Genomic DNA, 6,438 nt, shown 5'->3' on the forward strand with positions numbered 1-6,438 from the left:
TTCATGTACCAAAGCAACAATCTAAAGTAGCATTATACCTCAGCTGAAGAACAATATCCGAGATCAAACATACATCGATAATGCTTGATAGGCTAATGTTAATTGTATTTTGCGTTCAGGAAGTAAGGATGAACTGCAAAAGTATAAAAAATGTGAAGTATGAGCAGCCTATGATTTATATACTCACAAATACATTACAATATCATCCGAGATTAAACACATATATTTTGCAACACAACTCGATTTTCACAAGAGTACTAAAAAAGCTTTGAGTTTGCATGCCTTCGAGAAGCTTATGAGAATCCCAGTATATGAAATCTTCTTGTTTAGTTGTTTCAATGACATAGGGCATGAGGGATCATGCAGCAAGCGTTTTCTTTAAGGATGTATATGAATTTTATAGGTAGTTTTGTCTAAGAACTGGCTGCATAAGTAAATACAACACCAACATAGCCAGATCAAATTAGTAATTCAAAATAAAAAGTGGTTAAGATTTGTCAGAACAACAAACCCAAATAGAGCGATGAAGCAGTTCAGAGAGATAAGAGTGAGACAACCAGTGAGAAAGAAACTGAGAAAGATGATACCTGAAATTACACTACGGGAGATTTCACACGCAAAGAAAGGGATTGGCGTCTACAGGTTGTACAAAGGGCTTTTCAAATCAGGCTTTTCCCCTGCTAAATATGGTGGTACAGTTTAAATGTTAGAGAAGGATGGAGCAAGACTTTGGAACTGAACTAAAAGAACCTTAGTGCAGATGAATACATCAACTACAGCACCAAGTTGGCAAGTTCTACATCAATACTTTGATATCTCTTGTGAACAACCTCTGCCAAAGAAACCATCCTATTCTAATCTCTCTCTTCCTCTACCCATTTTTTGTAAATAGTCGATAGCCACTAAAATTAACCGGTAGCCCGTTAGAAGCGGTGGGCGTCGATTAGACCGATGACATCCAATTCCCCACGGCAGCGAAAGGCCAAGGTTGCATAAGATTACGATTTCTTGATTTTATTCCATGATATGACTTCTATCATAATTATTTTAAAAACTCTCTACTAAAATTTAAAAATATCTTATCTTTTATTTTAAAAATTACATTATAATTTAAAAAATAATCCCATTTCAAAATAACTTGTTTACATTTTAAAAATAATTATTTCACGTCATACCAATTTTTTTTAAATATACTTTTTGTTACACTTGAAAATCGCTATGGAAACTATCAATTAGAAACCAACATCCCTCTTTTTGAATCGAGAAAAAATATTTCACATAATCTATATTAATAATTCAAAACTAATATTTTTCAATGAAAAAAAATACTACACCCTTGCAATGTTGGTTTGACTGCAGCTAAATGAAGAGGTTTTGGCTTATACCTTCCAATTCCTAGAAGGTGTTAAATAGAAATTAATCAATTATATAGCCAAAGTTTTGTTATTTGTTTGATGTCCATTTATATAAATTGACTCTTCAAACAAACATTTTTCAAAAAGAAAAAAAAATCTTGTGTTGAATATTGACTGATTTTTGTAATGTTTCTTTCTCCAGCATGTAGGTTTACTTCATTATATATGTAAGTAAATTTTTATCAACTGTTACACTTTTTTTTTTGTCATCTGGATAAACATAGACGTTTACCCTATATATTACATTTATTTTTAAAGAAATTCGCTTTATTCAAATCTAACGATAATGTTTTAAAGAACTATAATTATAGGATTTAAATGTAAAAGAGTTTATAGTTATATGGAGTATTTTTTTTTTGTTTGCCAGAGGCGAAGTAGTATTTACATAATTTGAATTAAGATAACAAAAGTTCCTAATGTAATTGCATATGATCACCAACCGAATTAAGTATGATAACATGGTAACAAAAGATAAATTTTTTTAATTCAAATTTAAAAACTTCATATATATAAAAACAAAATTATCCTTTAATATATATCTAAATGTGAATGCATTTTAAATTAAAATGAAGTTCCAACTTCTTAACCTCTTATACTAGATGTGGATGCCCATACAACGCACGGGTCCGGAGTTTTGCAAGATAAAACATTATTTTATACCATTTACCAATAAGGAACCAGATGAAGATTAGAATATATCAAAATTGAATTTTCCACCATCTTATCCACAATTATTGCGGTATTTGTATCAAGTGAAAAAACCGCTCAAAAAACTTACCTACCTCGCAAGCCATTAACAATTAGGAAGACAAATATAATCTGCTTTTGTCGAATCCATCCATTATAAGGATGCAAATCTATAGCAATGTGTGTAGTTGATAAAATGCTTTGCTCCACAAAGCAGCAAAATCACCGTAAGTTATGGTTCAATGGTTCAACCGCGGTTACGTCCGATGAATAAGCAAAACAGAAAGTGCAATACTATTTGTCAAATTGTACAAAAAGCAAACTCTTAATAGATTAAACAAGTGTCATAAGTACCTAAATGTAAATACTTAGAAGCCCATATCACATCGGTCCCAAAAACATTTAATACATTAGAAACAATGTCTAAGGAAATCATTGCATACTTCTAATGAAATCTTCCCAAAGAAAGGTAAAAGAAGACTATATAGCACTTCGCAGTAGTAATTTGGAGCAATAATTCCTTGTGTCCTCAGAACAATTGTGGAAAGTTGCTATTTGACAGTTTTCGGTTTTGACATGAGAGGTTTCTCGTCAATATGCAGTAACTCGAGCTTCAATATTTCCAGCAAATGCAGCTAGCATTCGGGTAGACCTCATACAATAACTGAACATCTAATGAGCATGAAGTTAGACATAGTACACTGTGTCAATGCTCTTACCCTAAAAAACATATGGAAACACAGTTCTAATCTTGGAAAATAAGAAAAAGATTATGGCTCACTTAAATGTCTTCTGTACATGAACTATACTCATGTATATAAACAACTCGAATATCACCTAATTCCAGTAATACAACCAAAATGTGTTATACATATACTCATGCTAATTATTTCTAGACAAAATTGTTACTAAAGCTAAATAAACCTTCGTAGTTGAATAGTTGATTCCAATTCATCTTACTCCATCTCAGACATCTTAGACATCTTCAACTTGAGATCACAAGTTATTTGCTATTGAAAATCCTTTAGGAGACACATAGACAACCATCAATCCAACCATGAGCATGAGCTTACCAGCCTGAAAAGCAAAACAAAAAATGAGGGTGCAACCTGCAACATCAACTGGTGGAGTAGGGGATTAGTTAGTTGGATCTTTGTACAACATATATAACAATGACAATAAAAAATCTCGTCACAAGAATATTAGATAACTCAAAATGTAGATGCTACTTAATGCCTTTCCAATATGGAAAATACTTTCTAATAATCACTGTTCGATTTAAAGAAAGTAATAAATGCTAATACCTACTTCTACCATGCAAGTGCAAGTGCTGGCAGGTGTTCATGTACCAAAGCAACAATCTAAAGTAGCATTATACCTCAGCTGAAGAACAATATCCGAGATCAAACATACATCGATAATGCTTGATAGGCTAATGTTAATTGTATTTTGCGTTCAGGAAGTAAGGATGAACTGCAAAAGTATAAAAAATGTGAAGTATGAGCAGCCTATGATTTATATACTCACAAATACATTACAATATCATCCGAGATTAAACACATATATTTTGCAACACAACTCGATTTTCACAGAGTACTAAAAAAGCTTTGAGTTTGCATGCCTTCGAGAAGCTTATGAGAATCCCAGTATATGAAATCTTCTTGTTTAGTTGTTTCAATGACATAGGGCATGAGGGATCATGCAGCAAGCGTTTTCTTTAAGGATGTATATGAATTTTATAGGTAGTTTTGTCTAAGAACTGGCTGCATAAGTAAATACAACACCAACATAGCCAGATCAAATTAGTAATTCAAAATAAAAAGTGGTTAAGATTTGTCAGAACAACAAACCCAAATAGAGCGATGAAGCAGTTCAGAGAGATAAGAGTGAGACAACCAGTGAGAAAGAAACTGAGAAAGATGATACCTGAAATTACACTACGGGAGATTTCACACGCAAAGAAAGGGATTGGCGTCTACAGGTTGTACAAAGGGCTTTTCAAATCAGGCTTTTCCCCTGCTAAATATGGTGGTACAGTTTAAATGTTAGAGAAGGATGGAGCAAGACTTTGGAACTGAACTAAAAGAACCTTAGTGCAGATGAATACATCAACTACAGCACCAAGTTGGCAAGTTCTACATCAATACTTTGATATCTCTTGTGAACAACCTCTGCCAAAGAACCATCCTATTCTAAATCAGTAAGATAGTTATTACATTTTTTTTTTTTTTTACAGTTATTACATTCTTATTCAATTGGTTCATCCTTTGAAGAAAGATTGAAGGAGCAATAACAAGGCCAGCATCGAGGAAGGAAAACTGCCTCAATTAGCTTTGCGGGATTCCTAAGACAAAGGGGCAGAGTGTGCATACCAGTAATATGAGCAATGAATAGATCTTCAATATCAGTGCTCCCTTCTCCTTTAGCTAGCAGTATATTTCAAATTTTGAATTATTTACTTGTCATTTTCTTCTTTCTCCCTAGTAAAATTTAATGAACTTTTGTGTAGCTGTTGCTAACCTAAACACAAGGAGGAGAGCCACTTCCTAGTCATGCTAAATTTCTCATTACAGGCTGAGCTACTGGATTAAGTAACATAATTTGTAACCTTGAAGAAAAACACACATGAAGACAAACCGAAACTCAATTTCATTTGGCATAACTATTATGTGCAAGTTGTCATTCAAGGTATTACATCATGTGGAGAAAGCCTTCACTCTATTGAAAACTAAATTTCAATACATAAGCAGAATAGCAGTAAGTACCCATTATCCAAGCCCATAGTCACATCTAACGAAAAAAAGTAAGTAGCTTAGAGAGAGAATGAAATTAGACTATTAATATTTTATCACATATAAGTCATCTTGGATTGGTCAATTTTACATCCATATTCTCAGCTATAATTCTCTAATCAATCTAATCATATAGGAAAAATAATCACTAAAAAATTAGAACTCACTCCACCTTATTTTTTTTCCTTTGTTCACAGGAATTAACAAAAGCAAGACATCTACATTTTAATATGCAAAAACAGGAACCTCATCAAGAAAATCCGCATAAAGCAGGGAAGCAAGAGCAGAAGAGAACTTAATATACCATTATTTATGATTGTGTATAATCATCTTTGTGAAAAATTAAGTAGAAGAAGAGATGCACGGCAAGCCAGGATGAGCGGTCAATTGCATATCAGTTGTTGATCGCCAGAAGCAACTAAACCTGTCGACATCAAAGAATACCATCGAGATATAGGAGATTGAACCAAAGGTTTTGATAACCAAGAGAATAAATAAATATAGGTGTTAGAGTTCATTCATTACCTCTAAACAAGAGACACCAATCAGATGAGTAGAGCAAGCAGTTTCTATGCAGTCCTTACCTGTTCAGTCCCCCTAAATTTCCAAATAACACTACGTGCATTTGGAGAAAGGTCAAACTTCAATATTAATGGTAATCAATAATATAATTCTATAACTCTTGTTTAAGTACAAATAAAGTTGATCTGTAGCAGGAAGCTAAACTTATACCAATACATATTTAGCCTGTTAATACAAAGAGGAAGGACATGTATATAAAGACGTCATTATAAGGGCAGAAAATAAATATGCAGCAAGAAATGAAGATCAAAGAACCAAATAATACCTCAAATTCACAATTTTAACGAAAAATAAACAAAGATTTAGTACCTAAAACCAACCAAAACAGAAGTAGCTGTGTGCAAATATGAAGAGAAGAATTTAACCAACCTGTCGAAATGCTTGAAGACATACAGGAGGGGTACACCTTCTCTTAAAGAATCTGCAGTTAAATAATCTAAAATTCCATCTTAAAAAAAATAGAGATACTTGAACATAGAGAAGAAAGAAAAAAAGCTCAATAGAAGCAGCTAAAAGATGGGCATAGGATGACTGATTAGGAACGACACAGAATTAGGAAGAAGCGAAATGGAACTGAAGTGGAAGGCAGACGTTCCACACAAATAAAAAGTAACCACGTGTAGGTCAAAAAGAAAATTGAAGGTAGCAACTGACACATATAATAAAACAACATTGTTAATGAGTTAGTCTCCTGCATTAACATATAATAAAACAACATTGTTTTAGAACCCACATATCATCAACAAAAAAATCACATTTACTTGTACAATGAAAATAGAGAGGCACGCAGGGAATTCAGATAACACTACTGCATTTTACCACCAATAGGTTAATAAGCACTTTAGAAGGATGGTCTGGATATACATTTCTGTTGACCTAGATAGTAAATAAATAGAAGAAAAAATTAATAATATTAATCATGTAAATCTTACTATTTATATAGATACTCCGGACAAAGAGAG

At 32.8% G+C, this 6,438-nt stretch overlaps 1 long non-coding RNA gene across 9 annotated transcripts in view; it reads right to left on the bottom strand.

Moving 5' to 3' along the window:
• Positions 2,631–6,438, bottom strand: part of LOC109226756 — a 4,898-nt gene continuing 1,090 nt past the window's right edge. For 4 of the 9 annotated variants that reach the window (XR_002068127.1, XR_002068130.1, XR_002068128.1 and 1 more), the window contains 6 exons: positions 5,846–5,912; positions 5,420–5,509; positions 5,199–5,318; positions 4,029–4,121; positions 3,481–3,575; positions 2,631–3,179 (listed from right to left, as the gene is read on the bottom strand). This is a non-coding gene — a long non-coding RNA (uncharacterized LOC109226756). Of the gene's footprint in view, positions 3,180–3,480; positions 3,576–4,028; positions 4,122–5,198; positions 5,319–5,419; positions 5,510–5,845 lie in introns of all 9 variants that reach the window. The other 5 variants (XR_002068126.1, XR_002068129.1, XR_002068125.1 and 2 more) reach the window with 4 other exon arrangements.

Source organism: Nicotiana attenuata, chromosome 6 (assembly GCF_001879085.1).
Source record: "Nicotiana attenuata strain UT chromosome 6, NIATTr2, whole genome shotgun sequence".
Classification (NCBI taxonomy): domain Eukaryota; kingdom Viridiplantae; phylum Streptophyta; class Magnoliopsida; order Solanales; family Solanaceae; genus Nicotiana; species Nicotiana attenuata.